Below are 25,955 nucleotides of genomic sequence, written 5' to 3' on the forward strand. Positions count from 1 at the left end.
ATCGGAGGAAACCCGACTATGTTAGGAACACAAAACACAACAGGATATGTGCATCTTCTGGAGGAGGAATCCACATAGATGCGACAGTGACAACACACAAGGTAAGATAGCACGTACAACACTCAACAGGCAATCCGCACAAGTGCGATGGTGGTTATAGAAAGTTTACATGAAAGGTTTTGTCTGATGTCCGGGAGGTAACCAACATGGGCAGGACATCGTTAACAACTGATACAACACATGTTCATTAATATATATGTATTAGAATAGTTGAATGAATCCAAGTGTTAAACACAGTTCAAAGTAACATTGTTACAAGTGTTCAAGGCAAATCTTACAAACAGTTACAACACATGTGTGAAAATGTGCTGGCCTATTAGCAGGCTTCTGAATTAAGTGAAAGTTCCGAGACACATCGATACAACATACATCACTGACCCCGTAGGCGGGGCGTTGGAGCCACAAATTACTCCTCAAAGAAAATATTACAGACTCTAAAGGCTATATGGGAGGAGCCAAGGGGAAAAGTCCATTGCATGTAGAAATGAAGGGGTATTTATAGCCAAGGGTGAAATTGACCCTTCTAACTGTTCGACTTCCCTCATGAATGTTTGACTTCCATGACCTTTCAGTTTTACATGACTCTTCATATGACAAGTGGGTCTCTTGGACTTCCACGTTACATTACATTGATCAACAATGTGGCCCACAGTAGTGATGTGGATGACATGACTCATGAAAAGACTTGACATGACAGTGCTGGTACATTCGTGCTGCTGCTGGTGTAAATGTCGATCTGTAGTGCTGCTAGGTGATGGATGTACTCATGGTGTGTCACAACTTCACCTCCGCATGGCAAGGTGCGCAGAGTTTTTGATGGTCGTTGGGTTCGCTTGATGTTGCATTCGCACGTTGTTCTTGGCTTGTATGTTTTCATGCTTGACAGGTTCATCCGTCGTGTATGTTCATCCATCCTCACATGTTCATCCATCCGTCTGTCTGCGAACACATCTTTGCATGTTTGTCCATTTGCGAACACATCTCTTGCATGCATCGTTTGTTCGTCCGTTCACGAACATGTCCTCTTGCATGTACTCCCCTTGTTCATCCCATCTATTGTCGTGCCATGTTTGTTTGTGTACCTATATCTATAGTCACTCATGATGAGATGACATCAAATCCATAAATCTCCTAGTCTACCATGATGCATGATCGTTTCGGATGCAGGTGACTAGGAGAGAAGATAAGGTTACGAAACTGCACGAGGAAAGCTTTGAGCTGGGATGGAGGCTTCAGGTATTGCTGGTGAAAACTGTGCAGAAGTCACTGGGAGATGGCGACAGGCAATTTGGATTGACAGTGACTGTCTGTGGGATCTGGCTCAGTTGGAGGACAAATCTGCACACATTTTGGGAGGAGCAGTATGAGTTACAAGAAGATTGGGCAGACAAAATCTGTGAAATTTATGGAGGGAGCGGGCAACAGGAGCTTGGTAGAAAAAACTATGTATTTCCTGGAGGGAGCTAACAGTGAGCTGTGGGAGCTTGGCAGCAAAAACTACGCAATTCCTGGAGGGAGCTGGCAGCGGGCTGCTGGCGGGAAAACTGCGGTGAAGATGGGAGGCTGGCCTACTGAACACCTTTGTGCAGTTTCTGAGTTGAGCGGAATGCTAGGATGTAGAGGGCTTTCTCATGAAATTTGTGCAGTTTTCCGGGTGAGCAGCCAACCGACTGACTGGTGGGTTGGCTGGGAAAACTGCACAATGTTTTGAGGGAGACAGGGATGGGCACTAGGTGTCTGTCCCGACTGTCTGCGAAATTTTCTCAGTCAGCGGAGCAGGCATGGTATGCAGTCTCTGCAAAATTTTTGAGGGGATTCAGTTTCAGGGTGACTGTCAGGTCGAACTCTTTGGTTGACCAACAAGAGAGTTGATTTATCAGCTTGCGGGAAACACAACTTGAAATGGCTTGTTGGGTGCTTCTGTTTTGTTCTGGGTGACAATTGAGCGAGTAGATGTCGGGGTGAAGGTCTAGCTGTTAGAGGGTGATCTGAGTGTCAGAACTTCAGCAAAATGACTAAGTGTGTGAGCGAGTGAAAAGGTGCATACGTGAACTTGCAAACACACACTTACATGACTTGACGACGAGATGACTCAAACCATCCAGAGACACATGCTCGACATGAATTGACTAACGGTGCAAGTCGACAAGCACGACGCTATTGATTGATCATTGGATAACCATAATGATGCTTGCATGACAATGCATATGACTCCATGTGTGAGTGCGACGGATGTTTACATAGTGAATCATAACATGTACACATGAAGCAGAGACTTTGTGTATGGCTAGAACATAGTCACAAGCGTGACATTGTTACCAACATGCAAAATCTGCCTAGTGAACGGTTAAGAAAGGTGGGTAAAAATACTCACATGAGCCCACGGAGTGAGCCCGAGTGTGTGCAAACATCAATTAAAACTCTCAAAGGAGGCTCTCAAATTGGGTACAAGCCAAAATTTTGGAGGGTGTTGCAGCCGCTACAACAGAGGGTGAGATTCCCTTTAGCTTCATAGATTTTTTGTTTATTTTTTGAGAGGTTTCCATAGATGAGGTCTACATTTGACCATCTCCCTCCTACTCCGATGATTGAGGTCTAGATGCACATGTGGGGCCAAATGATGCCCAAGAGGGACCTCCTGGAGTATTCGGCCAGGATTTCTCCCTAGGCATTGGTGTTACTGGTCATTGAGTTTGACATTGCATTTATCTTATTGCCGTTTATGTACACAGGGATTGATTGGAGAGAGTGTCCGAACATCCTTCATCGGCTGAGCTTCCAGATGATAGATGTAATATTAGTGTTTTATTTAAATTAATCTAGTTTCATTTTATTGTTTTAATTAATTAGAATACAATTTATTCTAGCACGTTCTTTAACTTGTTTTATTAAATTGTTTAATGAAATTGCCTAATTATTGTTGTGCACTATATATTTTGTAGACGTTGGCACATTCCATGGGGACATGCCTCCTCCCCCACTAGATGGAAGAGATGAGGAGATGGGCGAGGCCCAACAGGGTGAGGCACATCCTTAGGGGGGTGTGGGCGTCTGGGCCCGTAGGGCTAGTATGAGATTTTGGATGGACTATTGCGACAGATTATCCAAAGTTTTGGTTGGGGAGGGAGTCTGCCCTGCAAGGGCTCGAGACATCAATTCATATCCTAGGTTCGTGGATCTCTACAGGGATTGTCCACGTGATATGATGTCTCTTATCCATCATATTGTTGGAGCCAGTAGGCTTCTGGCAAAGATGAGGGATGTAGGGTATGCAAAGACAAATACGACAGATCATGATGATGAGGGTGGTGGTCATGATGATGATGGTGGTGATCATGATCATGATGACGAGGGTGGTGATCATGATGCTTCTGGTAGTATTACCTCATCGAATCATGGTTAGGGTGTTGTTGATCCTTTTGGTAGTACTCCTCATCCTCATTTTCCCGATGTTCGGATTCCATAGCTAGAGGATATGCTGTATATTTCTCCTGACAGAGAAGACCAACCACCTCCTCCTCCACCGCAGAGTTCAACATACGTTGAGGTTGTTGGATTTTTTTTGTTTTAATGGTCGGTGGAACTTGGTATGTTGGCATTGATGTCAACTAGACTAGCATTGAGGTCAGAGGTAGCATATGTTACCATTAGTGAACATGTTTTTCAGGGGGAGTCCCATAGTTGTTGTTGTGTTATGTAGAAAATCATCATAATAGCATGCCTAGTGGAGAAGCCATAGAAATATAATTATGATCATTGGAATTCCCAAAATTTTGAGGAGATTAGGTCTTAGGAGACCAGTTCAGATGTATCTAGAAATGACTCTATCAAATAGTTCTCTGAAATATCTTTCCAATGATATGTTGATGTCTGGAAAAGGCCCACTGGATCTGAAGTTACAGGAAGTTGAATTTTTTAGATAGAAAAATTCATTCCTTCAGACTTAGGCAGTTTTTGAACCAAAGTCAACCCTAGTTGGAGGTTGGGGCCATGTAGTAGAGCTAGCAGGAGAACATTCCGACCCCCAACCTGTGTGGGACCATCCCTAGTTGGAGGTTAGGGTCGTGCAAAATAACTAACAGGAGAACATCTCAACCTTCAAACTGTCTGGGACCATCCATAGTCAGAAGTTGAGCCTAGTCAGAGGTCGAGGTCACGCAGAAGAATTGGTAGGAAAATACCCTGACTCCCGACCCCCGACCTATGTGGGACTCGGTGCAAGCAACGTGGCAGATGAATTCAACGTGAAGTGGTAGTACGAAGGACATGTGGTAGGCAGATTCAACATTCTTAGGTAGCCTAGTGGTCAAAATCTAGATGAGATGTGTCACCAGACAAAAGGTGCCACATGGCCTAGATGATGTCAGCATGACATAAAATGATGATGTGGCAGAACCTCGAAGCTTGCGATAAGGGGATTTTTTGTGAATAATTTCCCGTTTATTTGGTCTTCGGCATTGAAATTGAGAAAACACCCATAGAGCAATGAAAAAGGCTTTAAGTCGGACCTATAGGCAAGCCAGGGGTCGAGGCAAATGCAAGAGCATAAGAAAACAGAGTGGGGATGACTCCTTACCTCCCGACTTACATCAGAAGGCATGCCCAAGATAGGGGAAAATTGAGATACAAGGAAATGAGGACCTCGACCTGTCGTATAACTAATGTTGTATGGCACAATCAAACCTGAATTTCTCCTCACGCCATGATGAGATAAATGAGAGTAATGGAGATTAGACCAAGCTCAAGAAATCAATGTTGTCAATACAAGAAAAAAATAAATAGAAGATATATTTGAGTATGCAGGTGGACTAATAATTAATTCTCAGCATGGCAGAATCACTAGAGCCCATTCTCAAAATTAATACAATAACAGTGGGTAGGTGCTAGGATGTAAAAAGAGAATGGAGATATTTTTAGAAGTAAGCACTCACGCAAAGTGAAGCACAAAGTGAGCCTTGTTGAAGAATGACAAACATTGAGTAAATTAATCCTACCTACATAATTGACTTCATATGCCCATCCTCCGCATCAAATTAGGTGTCGTGACTGAGAACACATGCTACAACAACATGAAGGAGCCTTGTTGTTTTGGGTTCAGTATTTACATTATTGTAGCTACATTTGGATTCCATTCAAAGTGATTAATGAAAATGGTAGTGGTCTTATAGTCTGATGGAATAAAAACATGGAGAGTCATGCAGGAGTATGCTTTAAGCACTGTGTTTGTAGAGACAACATCAATCACAACGTAGGAAATGAACAAAAATGTGGAGAGCAATTATGAAAAAATGGAGGAATACATAATTGGTGTGAGTTATAGTGAGTAGAGAAGAGTGTGTGTGGTTGAGTGAAGTGTCACTGAGTGAAGGTGTATCACAGGGTCGAGACCTGAGCTGGATGAGCTAGAAGTGAGCACAGTTCAAAGGAGAACTAGGTAGCTGAAGGAAGGGAACTGATACTGGAGCAAACCAGATTTGTTTTCTATGTATATGTATTCACCTCTATTTTTAGTTTGAGAATTGTATGAAAAATAGAATAGTGGCTAGAGAAGGTAGTGGCCTACATTCATAAGATGTGGGTGCCTCTTTGCAAGTAGTTGATTTCTATCTTAAGGGGTTTAGTGCCTCTTGTGAGTGGGTTCTCACAAAAAAATTGATGTAATTAGGTAGGTTCTTAATTTACATAATAACAACAAACATATTGGTGTTTCTCTCCCTTTGGTTTCCACGTAAAAATACCTCTGTCAATATGTCTATGTTGCTCATGTGATGGATTGTATGTACATGTGAATGCCTTATCTTGCTGGTCATTTGTATTGTGTATGAAATATCTCACAAGTAACTGATCATAGTGAAAAGAATCAAAGACTTATACTTAAAAATTGAAAGAACCTCACTATTACCAATTCACCCCACCTCTTAGTAATTCCTTATTCCAATAATTGGTATCAGAGAAAAGTTCCTTCATGAACAGTCTAACCACTTGAAGGTAAATCCATAAGGAATTATGTCTAGGAAAGAGAGTCAAGGTGCTTACTCAAGCAAGATACCAGTCTTTGATGGGACAAACTATGCCTTCTTTAAAGTAAGGATGGAAGCCTATCTTATGTCTCTAATAGTAGATGTTTGGAGCTTTGTACTAGTAGATTATGATGTCCCTCCCATTGATGTAGATGGTGAAAATTTGTATGGAAATAATGCTAATGTTGGGTTGTGTTATATTCTTTCCACGACTAGCCCATGTAGTTAACCTGGGGGTTAGAGGGGGGGCGGAGCCCCCCCTTTGTTGCGTCGATTGCGCAGCGGAGGGGTCACAGAGGAGGCGACAACCCCCCCTTTGTTGCATTGATTTCGAATAGGAGGGGTGCAACTCCTCCCTGTTTGGGGGGTTTGAGGGGGGCGGGTAGCCCCTCTACAGGGTTCAGGGCAGCGCCTCGAGAATTTTTTTTTGGACCCTATATTAGGTTGGGCGGACCTACCTATGGTTTTGTGCATGCTTTTCGCACATGGTTTTGGATGCGATGGTTTTCGGCCCATGGTTTTGGACGTGATGGTTTTCAGTCCATGGTATTGGATGCTTCGACATGTATAAATATGTATTGTAGCATTGAAATGAATATACAATGAAAAATAAATCTGGAAGTCTCGGTTTTTGGATCTAGGGGAAAATATCTGTGTATATGTGTTTTATGTGTTATGCTCTCGCATTGTTTATTTTCTATTGTTAGAATTCGTATGCAAGTAATTTCTGTACGGGGTTAAAACCTACAGCTAAATCCATGAATTCCATTCTGTTTGGCCTTAGTCAATCTGAACTCGTAAAGGTTATGCACTGTAAGTCTTCCAAGGAAGTGTGGGTGAAGCTCAATCAGAGTCATGAAGGAGATGACAAAGTCAAGCAGGCCAAACTTCAAACCTTCATAATGAGGTTTGAAATCTTAAAAATGAGTGAAGAAGAAAGCATAACAAAATGCTTCCTCATAGTTGATGAAGTAACCAATATGATTAGAGGACTCAGTTAAGAAGTAAAGGAATATATGATTGTTCAAAAGGTCTTAAGATCTCTATCCATGAGATTTAATGCCAAAGTCTTTGTTATTGAAGAAATGGTTGATTTAAAGAATCTCAAGATGGATCAACTACTTGGTACTCTCACAGCCTATGAGATGAGAGTAGGAAGAGATAAGTCTAAATCCAAGGAGGCAAAATTCAAAGTGTCCAAGAAGTCCAAGGAGCACAATTATCATCAATATTGCTCCAGTTGTGAATCTGATCAGGAGATGACTCAATTTTCCAAGAAGCTAAAGCGTGTCTAAGAAAATATAAAGGGAAGTTTCCCTTTAAATTCTTTTATTGTGGAAGAGTTGGACATTTTTCGTCCAAGTTCCCTTACAAAGAAAGGACAGAAAAGGAAGATGATAAAAAATTTAGAAACAAATCTCAAAAACATCAGAAGAAGAAGTTTTATAAGAAAAAGGGGCTCTACTCCAAAGAGGATAGCTCAACACCAGAGTATTTACTCATGGCATCTGGAGCAGACCCCAAGAAACAAAATATTACTCACTTTGAAGAGGAAGAAGAAGAAGTAGGAGTAGTCGACTTTAAAGGGGAATTCATCAATGCTCTTGATGAGTTAAAGAAGGCAAGGAGAAATAAAAAGCAACTAAAAGAACAAATACAATGTGCTGAAGAAGGTATGCACAACTCTGACAATGAGGAGTTTGTTTATCAAAAAGAAAAACTTGAAGAAGCCATTAAAAGCAAAGATAGTTTAGCCCTTCTACTAGAAGAAAAACAAGGAACATGTGAGAAACTAGAAGAAGAGAACAAGCATTTAAAACAAGAGTTGTTCAAGATAAAGAAGGAAACGATCTCAAAAACATGCAAAGATGAAATTCTGTCCTTGAAAGTCAAATTAGAAGAAGCTAAACAAAAGGAAGAAGTTCTTCAAGATTTGATCCATGAATGGGAAGAGAATTGTTAGAGTCTCGAGGCAGAGGTCATCTCTCTGAGAACAAATCTTGAGAAAATGAAGATCGAGAAAGGTATAAATGAAAAATTTGCAAAAGGAACAAGAAAGCTAGATCAAATTCTAAACATTCAAAGGTCTTCAAGAAACAAAACAGGCTTGGGATACTCTAGACCACAGGAATCTTCTATGGGAAATATGAACTTCAGGTCCGCAGGATTTGAGGAACCTTAGAGCTATGCAAAGATGTATCAAGAAAGAATCAATGAAGATAAAAAGGTAGCAAGAGAGGAGCCCATCACTGGAATAATAACTCCATCCACCCCAAGGAACCACACCAGCGGAGAATGAATCAATCAACTAGACAACAGAGGTACCTTCATGCACAAAATCATGAACTTTCCAACTTCAGGTACTCTCATTTATTTTATGGTCATTGTCATAAATGTCACATATTTGGACATAAGGTTGTTGATTGTAGAAGGATCAAAGTTGAAAGAGATGAAAATTTCAGATACAATAAGTATCAGAATTTTAGATCTCAAAACTCTCCTCTCAGAAATCGAAATGCCTTCTCTCCCCTAATGAGTGATGTTGAATGTTTCAAATGTAATATTTTTGGGCACAAGGCAAGTGAGTGAAGAAGAAAGTTTGAGTACCTAGCTAAGTTTAAGAACACTTGGCATCCAACTTTTCAAAAATAAGGAGAATTGGAAACAAAAATCTGGAAAGAGCATGGAATGTGGACTTGCTCTATCAACACATAATCAAGAGAACAAATGGTATGTGGATAGTGGTTGTTCCAAGCATATGACTGGGATAAGAGAAAATTTATATTGCTAAAATAAAAGGACAAAGGGAACAATGTCACTTTTGAGAAAAATGCCCCAACAAGAATTAAGGGTAAGGGCATAGTCAGTTTTGATCAAAAGAGTAAAGCCCAAAATGTGTTGTATGTCGAAGGTCTCAAGCGCAACTTTCTTAGTGTAAGTCAGATGTGTGATAATGGCTATAATGTGAACTTTCAATCCAAGGACCATAGATTCAAAATGAATAAAATGGAAAGCTAGTGGGGAACGCAGTCATAACTCATAATAATATATATGTGTTTCATGACTCCAGAGTAAGCTACTATCTAAGCAAGTCGAGTGAAGCCCGATTATGGCACAAGAGACTTGATCATATGAATTTTGGCAGTCTAATAAGAGTCAGCAGATGGGAGCTATGAGAGGTTTTCCAAGACTGTCAAGGCCTAATAATTTAATTTGCGAGTCATGTCAATTTGGTAAGTAGACTAGGACCCATCTCAAGACAGAAGAGTTATCTTCATCTAGACCACTGGAGCTAATTCAAACATATATCTACGACCCAACTAGAGTAAAAATCCCAAGAGGTGAAAGGTATTTCATGTTGCTTATTTATGATTTTACCAGGGCCACTTGGATCGTGCTCCTAAAGGAAAAATTAGAAGCTTTTAAACATTTAAAGCCAAAGTAGAAAATGAGAAAGATCTAAATATCAAATGCTTAAGATCAGACAGAGGAGGAGAATACACTTCAAGAGAGTTTGAATAATTATGTGAAGAGCGTGAATAAGGAGGGCTTATTAAGTGGCTATAACTCCACAAAAAAATGGAGTAGTTGAGAGAAAGAACAAAACAATCCAGGAAATGGCTAGAGCTATGATGGATGAAGCAAATCTACCTCACATCTTCTGGGGAGATGCAACATAAGAAACAATGTACCTATCAAACATAACACAACTCAGGCCTAATATGGATAAAACTCCCTATGAGTTATGGAAGGGAATACCTACATCAGTTAAGCACTACAAGGTGTTTGGGAGAAAATGCTTTGTAGAGAGGAATGATAAAAATATCAGAAATTTTGATTCATGCACCGATGAGGGTATATAACTCGGGTACTCTGCTTGAAATAAAGGGTACAAGTGTTACAAGAAAAGGACAAAGAGGTTTGAAGATTTCATTGATGTAGTAGTAGATAAAATAGCTTCACAACCCGAGTCCTCCAAAGGAATCATGAACTCAGTTGGAGAAGATAGTTCAGACATCAGGCCCTCATATCAAGATGAAACATATTCAGATAATGAAGACATGGAAACAAGCACAACTCCCAGGTCCAAAATACCTTCCAAGTATGTACAAAAAGAATATCCCGAGAGTCAAATTCTTGGAGATCAAAGACTTGGTGTTCATACTAGGAGGAAATTTATTGGCATTTCAAGTTGTGTAAATCTTGCTTTGCTATCTTAGGTTGAGCCTAAAAATCTCAGTCAAGAAAGTGACGAAAAGTTCTGGATTAGAGCTATGAATGAAGAACTTGACCAAATTGAGAAGAATGAAACTTGAGATCTTGTTCCAACGCCCAAAGAGAAAAATGTCATAGGCACAAAATGGGTCTTCAAAAATAAGCTAAATGAGCAGGGTCAAGTATTTAGGAATGAGGCTCGGTTAGTTTGCAAAGGGTATGCCCAGATAGAGGGGATAGATTTTGAGGAAAACTGTGCACAATAACTATACTAGAAGCTATCAAAATGTTTCTTGCCTTGACCAGTAATAAAAAAATCAAGATATATCAGATGGATGTGAAGTGAACATCTCTCAATGGATATATGGAAAAAGAATTTTATATTGAACAACCAGAAGGATTCTTGCTCACCAAGAATGAGGGGTTTGTGTGCAAACTGAAAAACGCCTTATATGGACTCAATCAGACTCCCAGAGCCTGGTATGCAATAATGGATCGATACCTTCAGCAACAAGGATTTAAGAAAGGCACCATAGACATCAATCTGTATATAAAATTTGAAGATGGTCATCTACTAATTGTAGTATTATATGTGGCTGACATAATCTTTGGCAGCGACCTGGAACGATTGACACATCAATTCACAAACTGTATGTAGACATAATTTGAGATGTCCATGATAGTTGAATTGTCCTTCTTCTTAGGATTGCAAATTTCTCAATCAAAAAATGAGGTCTTTATCTCATAATACAAATACCTACGAGAAACTATGAAGAAGTTTGGGCTAGAATATTTCAAGCTTGTTAGCACACCAATGGTTAGAGGCTGCAAATCGTATAAAGAAGATGAGACATCATTGGTAAATCAGACTGACTACATATCAATGATAGGGATCTTGTTGTATCTCACGACTTCAAGACTAGACATCGTGCAAGTAATGAGGCTTGTGGCAAGATTTCAAGCCTGCCCTCATGAAAGTCGTGTCATCATTATCAAAAGGTTTTTCAAATATCTTCAAGGGACAACTGCTTATGGACTATGGTATGCTAAAAAAAAGATTTTAAGTTGTAGGCCTATACTGATGCGAATTGGGCAAGTAATATTGATGACAAGAAGAGCACCTCTGGTGCAACATTGTTTTTGGGTGACTTCTTAGTGTTGGGTCAACAAGAAACAAGATTCCATTTCTCTATCAACTACTGAAACAAAGTATATTGCAGCTACCACTTGTTGCTCACAAATTCTATGGATGAAGCAAACCTTGAAAGAGATTAAGGTATAGTTGGTTGATCCCATACCAATCATGTGTGATAATACAGGTGCTATCATTATCTCTAAGAATCCTATCATGCACTCAAAGACCAAGCACATCCCTATCAAGTTCCATTTCTTAAGAGAACAAGTTGCAGATAGCGCTTTTTGACTGGAATATGTGGCCACTAAAGACCGACTTGCAAACATCCTTAGTAATCCACTTACAAGAGAACCCTTTGAATATACTAGGCACCATATATCAGTTGTAACTAAAGACCGACTTGCAAACATCCTTAGTAATCCACTTACAAGAGAACCCTTTGAATATACTAGGCACCATATATCAGTTGTAACTCCTCCTAAATGATTCAATTATAATGTGCGTTGGAAGCTACTCACCATGTGGGATCAATTGAAGAGTAGGTTGCAGTGGTTCAGGGGGAGTTTTCAAGGGCATCCTTTGCCATTGATGCCAAAGGGGAAGAAGATTACTGGTGCTCAGGAGAAGAAAAACGATGAAGAAGACCATGCTTGGTTTTAGGGGGAGCTTATGTTGTTGCCATCAATGCCAAAGGGGTAGATTGTTGGACAAGTTTGTTTGAATGGTTGGTGGCACTTGGTATGTTGGCATTGATTTCAACTAGACTAGCATTGAGGTCACAAGCAACAAATGTTAGCATTAGTGAGCATGTTGTTCAAGTGGATTCCCATGGTTGTTGTAGTGTTATGTAGAGAATCATCATAGTAGCATGCTTAGTGGAGAAGCCATAAAATATGATTATGATGGTTGGAAGTACCAAAGTTTTGAAGAGATAATGTCTCAGGAGATCAGCTCAGGTGTATCTAGAAATGACTCCATCAGATAATGCTCTGAAAGAGATTTCCAATGGTATGTTGAATTCTGGAAAAGGCCTACTGGATCTGGAGTTATAGGCAGTTGAATTTTGTAGATAGAAAAGTTCATTCCTCTAGACTTAGGAAAATTTTGAACCAAAGTCGGGCCTAGTTGGAGGTCAGGGCCACATAGCAGAGTTGGCAGGAGAACATCCCGACCCCCGACTTGTGTGGGACCATCCCTAGTCAGAAGTTAGGCCTAGTCAGAGGTTGGGGTCACATAGAAGAATTGGTAGGAGAACACCCCAACTCCCGACCCTCGACCTATGTGGGACCCAATACATGCAACGTGGCAGATGATGTCAACATGACGTGGAAATACAAAGGAGACATGGCAGGCATATTCAACATTATTGGGTAGCCTAGTGGGACAAATCTAGGTGACACATGTCACCATACAAAAGGTTCCATGTGGCCTAGATGATGTCAACATGACATAAAATGATGATGTGGCAGAACCTCGAAGTTTGCGTGAAGGGGATGTTTTGTGATGAATTTCCTATGTATTTGGTCTTCGGCATTGAAATTGAGAAAATGGGCCCAAAGCAACAGACAAGGATTTATGTCGGGCCTATAAGTAAGTCAAGGGTCGAGGAAAATGCAAGTGCATAAGCAAACAGAGTGGGGACGACTCCCGACCTCTTGACCTACATTGTAAGGCGTGCCCAAGATAGAAGAAAACTGAGATACAAGGAAATGAGGACCTCGACCTGTCGTATAATTAATTTCGTATGGCACAGTCAAACCTGAAGTTATCCTCACACCACGAAGAGATAAATGAGAGTAATGGAGATTAGACCAAGACTAAGAAATCAATGTTGTCCGTACAGGAAAAATTTAAATGGAAGATATCTTTGAGTATGCATGTGGACTGGGAATTAATTCTCAACATGACGTAATCGCTAAAGCCCATTCTCAAAATTAATATAGTTACACTGGACAGGTGCTGGGATGCAATAGGAGAATGGAGAGATTTTCAGAAGTAAGCACTTGACAGAGTGAACCACAAAGCAATCCTTGCTAAAGAACGAAAAACATTGAGTAAACTAATCCTACCCGAAAAATTGACTTCAGATGCCCATCCTCTGCATCAAATCAGGTATCGTGACTAAGAACACAAGCTACAACAACATGAAGGAGCCTTGTTGTTTTGGGTTCATTCTTTGCATTAATGTGGCTACAACTGTATTCCATTCAAAGTGATTAATGAAAATGGTTGTGGTCTTGCAATGCGATGGAACAACATCATGGAGATCCATGCAGGAGTACACTCTAGGCACTATGTTTGCAGTGACAACGTTGATCACAATGCAGGAAAGGAAAAAAACCGCACAGATAAGTTATGCTAAAATGGGGGAATACATAATCTGTGTGAGTTACTTTGAGCAGAGAAGAGTGTGCGTGGTTGAGTGAAGTGTCACTGAGTGAAGGTGTATCACAGGGTCGAGGCCTGAGCTAGATGAGCTAGCAGAGAGCACAGTTTGAAGGAGAACATAGCTGAAGGAAGGGAACTGATACTTGAGCAGACCAGATTTGTTTTCTATGGATAAGTATTCACCTCTATTTTTAGTTTGAAAATTGTATGAAAAATATAACAGTGGCTAGAGGAGGTAGTAGCTTGCATTCTTAAGAGGTGGGTGCCTCTTGGCAGGTTGTGGCTTGCTATCTTAAGAGGCTTGGTGCCTCCTATGAGTGGGTGCTCACAAAAGAATTGTTGTAATTAACTAGATGCTTAATTTACATCATAACAACAAACTGATTGGTGGTTTTCTCCCTTTGGTTTCCCACGTAAAAATACCTATGTCAATATGCATATGTTTCTCATGTGATGGATTGTATGTACATGTGAATGCCTTATCTTACTGGTCATTTGTATTGTTTATGAAAACTCTCACAAGTAACTAACCGTAGTAAAAAGAATCAAAGACTTATACTTAAAATTCGAAAGAACCTCACTATTACTAATTCACCCCCCCCCCCCACCCGTAATTCCTTATTCAAACAGAGGAAATAATTGACCATGCATCGTCTTCTACTGCAGACCATGCTAGCACTACTACGTCTATTGTATTAGATATTTGATTGCAGTTATTTGACTTATATATATATATATATATATATATATATATATATATATAGATATATATATATATGGATGGTGCATTTTTTGTTCATGTCTATGTACTTAAATTATATGCTTGTGTTGATATGTATATTGTTAGGTCATGTTAGATATGTTCATTTAATATGCTTGCAGATAGATGTGTATGTGATAACAATTATTTGACATGAGATGTATATTTATTTGAGGATGTGTGTGGCGATAATGTTAGATTACAATGTTTGTGTTTTGTTAGATGTGATCATGATGATAATGATGCGTTGTTAGATTATAAGATTTTTGTGCTAGCTAATGACGTTTATATGTGTTAGAGGTGTATATAATTAGATAATGGTAGTGAATTTGAATGTGTATCTTAGATGATGTCTATGTTTGTTAGATGATTATCATCATGATGCTTATTTTTATAAAATAATATTTGTTATAGATTATGTATTGATGAACTTATAACAAACTTTTATATATGAAATTGCATGCAAAACGGCTTACTTTTGAAAAAAATGCAAAGATATTTTTATAAATTACAAAGTTTAGTATGGTTGAAACTATGATTGTAAATTTACGGTAAATATTTTTCTACTACTTAGATAGTTCATTTACATTCATTCTAACTTAATTAGTAAAATATTTCAATACTCACAAGGAAAAAATAATTAAAAGTAAAATAATTAAGTTAGTTCTTAATAAGATGAAAATGTGTAACTCATTCAATTTTGATTATAAAATATTAATAATAATAAATTGTTCAAAAATATAATTTATTGGTTTATAAAATTCAATCTATTATTAAATTTAAAAGATTAAGTTAGATTTTTTTTAATTAATTTAGAATTAATATAACTTAAAAAATTATATTTTTATAAAATATAATTTATTACTAAAGTTATGAGATTTTAAAGCAATTTAAATTTATTATTTATAGCAACTCTTACCAATTTAAATTAGAAATTTTTTTGTCTAAAGATGAAGATCAATAAATGTAAAATAAAACTTGTGAAGTTACTTTTAGTTGGGAATTTACTCTATTGGAAGTTCTCCCTTAAAGAGGCAAGTGCACTTCTTTCTAGTAATAAAGATATAACATTTTGGTGCTATTTTGGTTCTTTATTTGTTATTGTACTAGTTTAAATTTAACTCTTTTTAATAATAAATATGAGTTAAATAATAAAAAAATCATACTATATTAGATTTAAACTTTTGACAAATAATATATTTGATTATTTCTTAATGAACAACATAAGAAATATTATTTTTTCCACATACTTATCACAAAATAGTCACTAAAATTCATGTTTTCACATTTCTCCTGGCTAATATTACATCATGTTCACAATGATAAAGACAAGTCTACTTTAAATAATTTACTCATAAATACATAAAAATATATATTTATTTTACATAATCTAAATAGGAAAGAAAAATGCATCACCAAGTCTATTTGAAAGTCAAACACGTCTTTTAATCACCATCACATTATTTATCATTTAATTCTTAGCCATAAAATATTTATTAATTCAGCTTTTTTTTATAATTACCATTGAAAAGAAAATTCAAGATTGTTCCATTATCCATGAAGAAAAATAAAACCTCTCATGCATCCATGTAAGCCCACTTGTTCTCTTATGGTCTATAAAAAGATGTAATCAACATTTTATACATGCATAAGACCTCCTTTTAATTTACACAATTTTTTCAATGTTAAAGTCCTCATAGAGTTATCACTACATTATCTATATTGATTTTGAACTAAACAAGAAGAAAAAACATGTGAATTGATTAATAAGCCAATAAATATCTAAATAGAGACTAAATCTTCAATGTTGTTGCTAAATTCACTATTTTCTCATTTTGGTTATATTCTTCTCATTTTCCTATTTGAGAAAGATTGTGACTTTGAATCCTTATTATCATAGATATTGTACACAATTGGAAATACTTAGTTTTAAGTCTAAACATGTTTCCAAAGAAAAAAATGTGTAAAATCGTTTGCGAATCTTACCAATTATATACAGTTCCAACAAGATGAATAAAAAAACAATATAATTAACGAAATAAAGAAAACAAAAACAAACAACAATAGTATAAATGATGAAATAACACAAGTGCATATCACTCTTCATTGTCATCACCCTGATTATATTCCTCGCTTGGGATGATAAAACTGTTGTTCTCAAAAATATGCTTTGATCTAAGTTCGTGTCTTAGTACGAACCACCAATCCATACCCAACACATCTGGGTAAAAAATACCTGGTTGCATTGTTTTGGGAAAACAAAAGGTTCTCTAGCTTCATGCCACATCTTTCTAGAGTTGATAGATATCAACCCACTATCATGATCTTCCTTTACATTATTCTGATCAAAGGTGTCCTACCACTTGCACCTAAAAATAAGATATTGGAACGAAGATAAGTCCACTTGAATTATCTCTTGTATCTTTCCAACGTAACCTAATGTTCCCTACATTAGGTTTTGATCATAGTGGCTAGCACGATTAGATTGGTCGAACTCGACTTCCACTCCACAGTCTTGTTTCATGCATCCATCATTGACATACTCCGTGTGAAAATGATGTCCATATGCCCACATAGATGGGAACAGATGCACCTATAAAATAAGTGAAAAAATCACAGTGTCATGTGTCTAATAACCCAAACATATATATATGTGTGTGTGTGTGTGTGTGTGTGCGCGCACGCGTGTGTGTTACAATTTAAAGGTGCGGTATGAAGTTAAAAATGTACAAACCGAGTTGTTGCACCAAATCCCCATGTTTAGCGCATCCTCCTCAACACACGGGTAACGACTAGATGCGTCGTATTTCTCTCTGACTTGATCAACAACCCAATTGTTTTTTTTTTTTTTTTGACAGAATCAGTTATGGGGTATTTGTATTCATCTTGGCTTGAAAGCCAAAAATTTGATTACATTGAAGACTTCTATGTCTTGTTGCATCTCTCTGTTAAGAGTGAGAATGCTGTTAAAACTTGAAGACTTCTTCCTTGATAAGGATTCTAAATTTTCAATTTCAGAGATATTCCCCCATTTAAAGATACAAACAAATTTGTTTAGAAGCAGGCAGAAAAACATGACAGTGAACAGCTTATGGAATGGGTTCCCATGATTCTTCTTCGTCTTTTATCTTGACCCCGACAAATAAAAGGGCAGCTTTGTTGGCTTCTATGTCTGCCTGTTTATTATGGATTCTCAATACATGAAAGTAATTCAGCTTCTGAAAAGCGTTTCCCAGTCCTTTGATTCTGGATATCAGTCTGGCTAGATTAAGATCCAGCGCTGGGGAGTTGGAGATCATTGCATTTATAATGACCTGGGAGTCGCCTATCACAATAGCTTCCCTTATGTTTAGTTCTTTGAGGATCTTTAGGCCTTGGAAGAGGGCCAAAGCCTCAGCTTGAATGCTGGAAGCATGGCCAAGTCCCCAAGCAAAGGAATGAATTTTTTCCCCAAGTGGATTTACAACTACACCTCCTGCTCCTGCTATGCCCGGATTGCCCTTTGCTGCTCCATCAAAGAAGAGAGAGTGTCTTGAATGCGATTTGAGCCAGTCGTGGAAGTCAGTTTCAGGTCTCCTTATTTTCCAGTCTTTGAGAGGAGGGGCGATTCTGACTGCTGGTTGAAATTGCAGATCTAGAAATGATCCCCAGTCAATGTCCTGTTGGCTGAGGTTGGAGTCATCTTTTATATCTGTCAAGCACTCCTTTATGTGGCATTTAATTTTGATTATTAAGACCTTGTGATTCTGGTTAGTATTTCTGAAAATTCTTCTATTCCATTCTAGCCATATCTGCCAACAGATGATCTTTGGAAGGATAGCCCATGCAGATTTGATTACCTGATTTTTGGGGGGTTGACCAGGATATCTGCTTGCCCAATTTGAGAAAAGATCCACAATGGAGCTAGGCAGAAGGAGGTTGGGATCCAAGTTGTGGATAAAGGAGATCCAAATCTGCTTAGAAAATTGCACTCAAGCATTAAGTGAACTACTGTTTCAGCGTTTTCTGTGCACAACGAGCATCTGGAGGGTCCATGAAAGCCTTTCCTCTATAAAATGTCATATGTTAGAGTTCTACCATGGCAAAGGAGCCAAGCAAAGAAATCGACCTTGGGCCAAGAAGGAACATGCCAGACTCCCTGCCAAGGTGCTGGATCAGGGGGGACGTGAGGCCTCTCGATCAGCTTGGAGTAACCTTTAGAGACAACGTATCCACTTTCCTTCAGCCCCCATCCTTAAGTGTCTTTTTCCTTCATGTGCGTGGGAGCCAAGCCGTGAAGAAGATCCAACAGCAAGGTCCATTAATTAATCAACTGAGCCGATATCTCGATTCTTTTCCAGCTTGCCCATATGGAGTCGCTCCAATGGGAAATGTCCCATAACGAGCTCAACCCCTCTCTGTCCATCTAGCATCGCAAATCTCTAAGGGAGGCTTTGTCTTTAATTGGGTCCTTGTTCATAATTCTATCAGTCCATATATTGATTTTTTTCCAATTTCCTGGGATCCAGTAGGAGTGCTCTTTGATTAAGGGAGCAGCTTTAGCATACAATTTGAGGAAAGACGAGTTAGGCTGATGAATCATGTTGTCTAAGCAGCTTGAATGTGGGCCTATGAAATACTTTTTCTAGAGAGCCAATTGGGCCCAGCCAGGCTTGGGCGCTATGATCCTCCCAGACAATCTTGGCTGCCATAGCCACATTCTGCTGACTGAGATTTTTGAAATTTAGTCCACCCTCCCACAGTGGCTTGGAGATGGTTTCCCAGCTGAAAAGGGGAATCTTTTTTTCATTCTGTTTTCCACCCTTCCAAAAGGACCTGCGCATGAATTCTTCCATCTTTTTTAATATGGATGTCGGAGCGCGAAGCCTAGTAAATTGAAATAGAGGTAGGCTGGAGAGCACTGATTTTATTAGGACAACTTTGAGCCAGGAATAGCCCCAGGCTTGGATTTTGGACTTGAATTTTTCAAGCTGAGGAAGCCAATATTTGGTTGAATGTCTCTTATGAAAAATAGGAAGGCCCAAATATTTGAACAAGGTCCAAGAAGAGGAGGCTGCATAGCCCAAACATCTAGAAATAGCAGAGAGAAATCTGGGCATAGTATTCCAGCTGAAGATGTGACATTTATTCTTATTTACAATGCTGCATGAGGCCTGACTAAATTTATCCAACACAGCTTTAAATTTGGAGGTAGAGGAAAGAGAGGCGTTGCCTAAAAGAAGAGTGTCATCCGGAAATAAGGCATGGTTTATGTTTTTAATCCCTCTTGCAATACACAGCCCATTAATTTCTTGATCTTGCATCTTTTTATCTAGCAGGAAGCTAAGGATAGAGGATTGGATGAAAAAGGGGGAAAGAGGACACCCCTGCCTAAGTCCTCTCGAAGCTTTGAAAAAGTCAGTAGCTCTTCCATTAACAAGAGGGGCAATCCATGGCTATGAGATGCATGCCCGAACCCATTTAATGAAGATTTCCCCAAAACCAAACTTGCTCATGACTTTTAAGAGAAAACTATGATTTACTCGATCAAAGGCATTTGCTAAATCAAGTTTAATCACCATACCTTGTTCTTTTCGATGATAGCTGGAATGGATTGCCTCTTGGACGAGGGTGAAGTTTTCCACGATCTGCCTCCCTTGGATGAAGCCTCCTTGGTTCTCCAGAATTATTCTGGGAAGAATGGTCTTCAGTCTATTTGCAATTACTTTGGTGATTAACTTGTACCCAGTGTTGCATAAAGAAATTGGACAAAATCTGCTGAAATTGCTGGTGCCTTTTTCCTTGGGTATGAGGGCTAAGAAGGCGGAGTTTGTATTGCCTCCTATTTTCTAAGTGTTTTGAGACTTTTGTATCATTTTGAGAAGATCCTTTTCGACAATCGGCCAGCAAACTTGAAGGAACCTGGCAGAGAAGCCATCCGGGCCTGAGGCCTTGTCCGGATCCATATCAAAGAGGGCCTTTTTGACTTCCTCCTTAGTGATTTTGGCCTCAATTAACCTGTTCATGCGAGGGGAAATTGAAGAGGGGATGACGTCTAACAGATCTGAATATTGAAGCGTATCCTTATCTTCGCTGTACAAGTTTTGGAAGTGAGAATAAGCCGCTTTTTTGATGTCTGCAAAGTCCTTATGAATGTCATTGTCCTCCTTGATCTCAGCTATAGTGTTAAAACATTTCCTGGCCTGGGCTTGCTTATGAAAAAAAGCAGTGTTCCTATCCCCTGCTTTGACCCAGAGACTTCGAGATTTTAACCTCTAGTATTCTTCTTCAGTTAGGCAGGCCTTATGCAAGCTCTGTTGCAGCTGAGTTTCTTCTCTAACAGCTCCTCTGTAACTGTGGCGTTCTCCATGAGAGATTGATGAGAGGATAGAGAGGTTTTAATGGCTTTCCTTTCAGTAGCTGGATTGGACAGGGATTTGACCCAACGTTTTAGGGCTCTTTTTACCCTTCTAAGCTTTTCTTCCTAGATGAAACAAGGAGATCCTTTGACGGGCTGACTCCAACTATCCTTGACTATTTGCACGAAGTTTGGTTCCTTGACCCAGAGGGGACTAAATCGAAAGGGTATAGGGCCCAGATCTAGGTGGGCAAGGAGATCTAATTTTAAGGGCTTGTGATCCGAGACACTGCTAGCAAGGATGTGCATTCTGGGTTCTAAACCTAGTAACAGATAGGAACTTTGAATGAGAAATCTGTCTAATCTGGCAGCAATGTGGCCAGGGCCTACTCTTTTGTTGGACCAAGAGAACTTACCGGAAGATGGTTTGATGTCCAGCAAGTCCCAATCTTGCATTAGATCTTCCACCCATTCTCTTGCCGGATCTCGGACTGCGCTGCCTCCCCTTTTTTCAGACGAGTGCAGAGTGAGATTGAGGTCTCCAGCAATGATTATGTTTTCCAGATCTATCAAGTCTGCTTGATGTCTTATAGAATCCTAGCAATCCTTTTTTTCCCCAATGTTGATTGGAGAATATACATTAAGAGGCAAAATCTTTCCTTAGTTTCTAGATTCTACATTTTTAGCAGCAACCAGTGGGTATTGCTTGCTTCGAGTATGACTGTAAATTTGCCAGTGTTCCATAGAGTACCAATACCTCCCAAGGCTCCCCGGACAGAGATTGCTCTTGCTTCAATTTTAGACCAAATTTTCTTGCTTGCTTGCAGGAAGATAGTGTCTTCCAGCTTGGTCTCCTGGACGAGAAGTATGTCTAGGGTTTCAGATCTTATTAGGCTTCTCATGGCTTCTTCCTTGACTTTGCTCCCCATACCTCTACAATTCCAGGAGATGACCTTCATTATTTATGTTTCTGGTGGGCTCCCTTGGAGCCTTGGGGCTGATTTTTCGACATCTTAGGTTTTGAGGCTAGAAGTTTTTCCAAAGTTGGCTGGCTGCCTTATAGCTTATCTTTATAGGTCTCCAGCTCTCTTTTTTCCCTGTCAGTTTTACGCCCTCTTGTAGATCTTCTTACTGAGGCCTGGGACTCTCCTATTTCTCCTTCCTCCTCTGACTCGTCTGATTCCTGCTCTTCTTCCTCAGCTTCTGAAGTCATACCTTTAGGATCTTCAGCTCCTTTGATGGAGGCTGAGGGAGTGCCTTTGCTTGGAGAAGCTTGTTTTTGGGTCTCGGTCTCCTGAGTGTCTTCTGTCTACTGGCTTAGTGGATCAAATTTGTTTTCTTGCTCCTTTTTGGGAGGGGGACGTTGAACATTAGCGTGGAGAGAGCCTTTTCCAGCATGGAGAGAGCCTTTTCCAGTGGGTCCTCCCGGTTTCTGCCTTTTGTGGTGGATTTTTGCACACTTGACTTGATTCCAGCCCTCTTCGTTCCCTTTCTCTGGCTCTACGTTGGACGGGCAGTTTCTAGCAAAGTGTCCATGAACATGACATTTCCTGCATTTGAATGGAAATTGCTCATAATCTAAGATCTGCACATGAGACCAACTGCCAACTTTAATTTTGATTGCCTCTGGGAGACCCACCTCCAGATCTACTTCTACGCAAATCCTAGCACAGTCATACTGATCCTTGTTATTTGCCCGATCTATGAATTTCCCGAGAGAGTTTCCAATGTGCTTCAGGGAATCCCAGTTCCAGCAGTGAACTGGAAGATTTGGAAGACGAACCCACACCGGGACAGCTTTGGGAACATCTACTGCCGGATCAAAGTTCGGAGTCCATTTGTTCAAATAGAGGCCCTGAGGACCCATGAAATACGACCCATTTTGGAATATCATATCTTTGTCTTCCTTGGAGGTGAATTCGAAGAGGAAGTATCCTCGCCCAAGAAAGTAAGAGGTAACACTTTGCTTGATCAGAGGAGCCCAGTTCCTGTTAACCCATTGCTCAGTGGTTTTCGGAGAGGGCCATAGTCCCGTGAATTGGCCGATGAGGCCACGCTCAGCCAGTGATAACGCTACTTGAATGGGTGTCTCTAGAGGCAACGAGATCTCAAGAATCTCATCAAGCTTCTTAACGAATTTTGAAGCTTCACTTCTTTTCCTCGGAGGCAGAGCGGCCAGGAGCTAATTGAAAGCATCAAAGGCAGGAGCCGAAGGTGGATCCTTGGGATGGCCCTACATCTCCATAGGATCGGGCCTGAGGCCGGCCGTCGCAGGGGCAACCACGTAGCAGAAGTCCAACCCTAGCCTCAAGTCCGGGATGACCGCAGGAAGGAGCCAAGCCCTCTGCGGGCACACCCGCAAGTTTCAGATGAGCAGGAAGCGGGCACGGCCGCGGATTTCAGAGCCCACGAAGAGTGGATCTCGCTGCAGGCCGAGGCTCGCAGGTTGCAGAGCTCACCCTGTGTTTATAAAGATCCCCTATCAACAACCCAATTGTTAAGGTATGTCATTGGAAAATTTTCTTTTAAATGATCAGGATAAGGCACACTTATACCATTCAACCATTTGATTTCTTTCCTATCACTATCCCATTTCCTCATCTTTTACAATGTGACCCATGGTTGTGTCGCTTCCATATTGTAAAGAATGAATTTGTTGATGGCTTCAATCTCTGAATTTGTTGATAAAATCAAACCACACACACACACACACACACACACACACACACACACACACACACACACATATATCTATCTATATATATATGAGATCAAAATATGCATTAATAGGAAGTTCAACGTGAATAGTTATTGTGTAGAAATTTGATAAATGATAGCTCAGTTACTCTTTATCATGTGCCTCTTTCCATTCATTTTGAGAAGCTCCCATTCTCTTTTGTCTTCATCCCTTTCGTCGTCCCAACTTGCCACACTTGGTGTGTTGTCAATCTACTTGATGTACTCACAAGCATAATAGAAAGACTCATACAATAAATACCCCTCAGGTTTTTCCCTTTTTCAAACAAAACCTTTCAATTTCTTCATGTGATCCAGGTGGCTCTAGACACAGGCAGAAGTCCTAGAGGACTCAGAAAGGGAAAAATTCAAAGTGGTTAGATTGATCCCAAACTAGCACCAAATCGAAGTGCTCGTCGCCCTGATTCCAACGGTACGGATGACACTCAAATCTGAGCTCGTGTGAGGGAGAACAAGCCAATCAAGGTTTTGGTCAAAGTTGGGCTGTGGGCCAGGTTTAAGTGTCCTACAATTTGACCAACCCCGGGGCATGAAACCTAGCTCTCAAAAACGGGTGAATTTGTTGGATCGTTAAATTGTCTAATATCCCCTGACAAAATCGGAAAATCTATTATTATATAAAACAAAAAACAAAAAAAATATATGATTAGGTGGCAGGCCATGAACCCCGCCACCTCCATCGGACCCACTGCCCTGATTATATATAAAAGAAAATTTTATTAAAAAAATGGCTAACAGGCCATGACCCCCGCTGGCCTCCCAACCACCACATATATTTAAACATATTATATATGGGCTGTGGGCGGGCCACCTCGCCCTCATCTCTTGATAATGACCACATCAATTTTGTGGAGCTGACGGGGATTGAACCCACCCGACCCACGTGGGCCAGCCCCCACCGAGTGGCCCCATATGGCATTACGCCAACCGTAGTACGTAACACCAACCCCATTTAACATTTAATGCAACGGCTCCGCCAAATGCATAATCGTTACCAAATTGAATACACCACCAAAAATATTAATGCAGTTTTAAATGCGGTTTTTCAAAAACGAAATGGGTGTTAAATGGAGGGGTTGGAGTTTGACCACCCAACCTCCTCCTTATAATTCAACCTTTTTACCAATATGTCTACAACCAATTCCTTGTTGTATCCGCCCAAATTTTTACATATAAACCTATCATTTGCTTAGTGTGCCCAACATGGAGGAGCGGAGGAGTGCACGTGGACTGAGACATATAAATTTTTATTAATTTTGCAAGTGGAACCATGAACCTATGAAAAGAGCAGGCAGAACCATGATTGAGCCAAATTCTCAGGAGGGAAAAATTTTGCCAGTTTCCAAATTGGACAAACTTTATGTTGACCCTACACTTCTTGGTGACACGAACCTGATGATGCAGACAAAATTTTGATCTGAGTAGCAGATCTCAGATGACTTAGAGGAGGGAATCTTTGAGTGCTGGGTTGTGTTATATTCTTTCCACGACTAACCCACGTAGTTAACCAGGGGGTTAGAAGGGGGGCGGAGCCCCCCCTTCGTTGAGCCGATTGCGTAGTAGGGGGAGACACAGGGGGTTTGAGGGGTGCAGGTAACCCCACTATATCCTATATTAGGTTGGGCAGACCTACCTATGGTTTTGTGCATATTTTTCGCACATGGTTTTGGATGCGATGGTTTTCGTCCATGGTATTGGATGCTTCGGCATGTATAAATATGTATTGTAACATTGAAAGGAGCATAATGAAAAATCAAGCTGGTAGTCCCGGTTTTGGGATCCAGGGGAAAATCTCTGTGTATATGTGTTTTATGTGTTATGCTCTCGCATTGTTTATTTTCTGTGTTTTAGAATTCGTATGTAGGTAATTTCTGTACGAGGTTAAAACCTACATTTGGTATCAGAGTTGTTTTGGCTTCAAGGGGACGCCTTTGGTGCTGAGGGGTTTCACTCGGGCCTATTGTAGACCCTATCCAGTGGGAGATCTGCGGGATCAATTCTGGTAGTGAAAGAAGATGGCGAGCAGTGGAAAGACAGAGATCGAGAAATTTAATGGTCAGATTTTTGAATCGTGGAAACTCAAGATGGAGGATCTATTGGTGGATAAAGATCATTGGATAGTTGTAGATCCGGGTACAAAACCAACTGGAGTTTCTGATGAAGAAGGAAGAAGTTGGATCGGAAGGCAAAGAGCACAATACGATTGTGTGTCTTAGATTCAGTGTTTATGAATGTATCAGGGGAAGCTACAACGAAGGCTTTGTGGGACAAGTTAGGGACTTT

The sequence above is a fragment of the Pinus tabuliformis genome, chromosome 5_1 (assembly GCF_031772625.1).
Source record: "Pinus tabuliformis cultivar Carrire ecotype Pingquan chromosome 5_1, CPIR1, whole genome shotgun sequence".
Taxonomy (NCBI): domain Eukaryota; kingdom Viridiplantae; phylum Streptophyta; class Pinopsida; order Pinales; family Pinaceae; genus Pinus; species Pinus tabuliformis.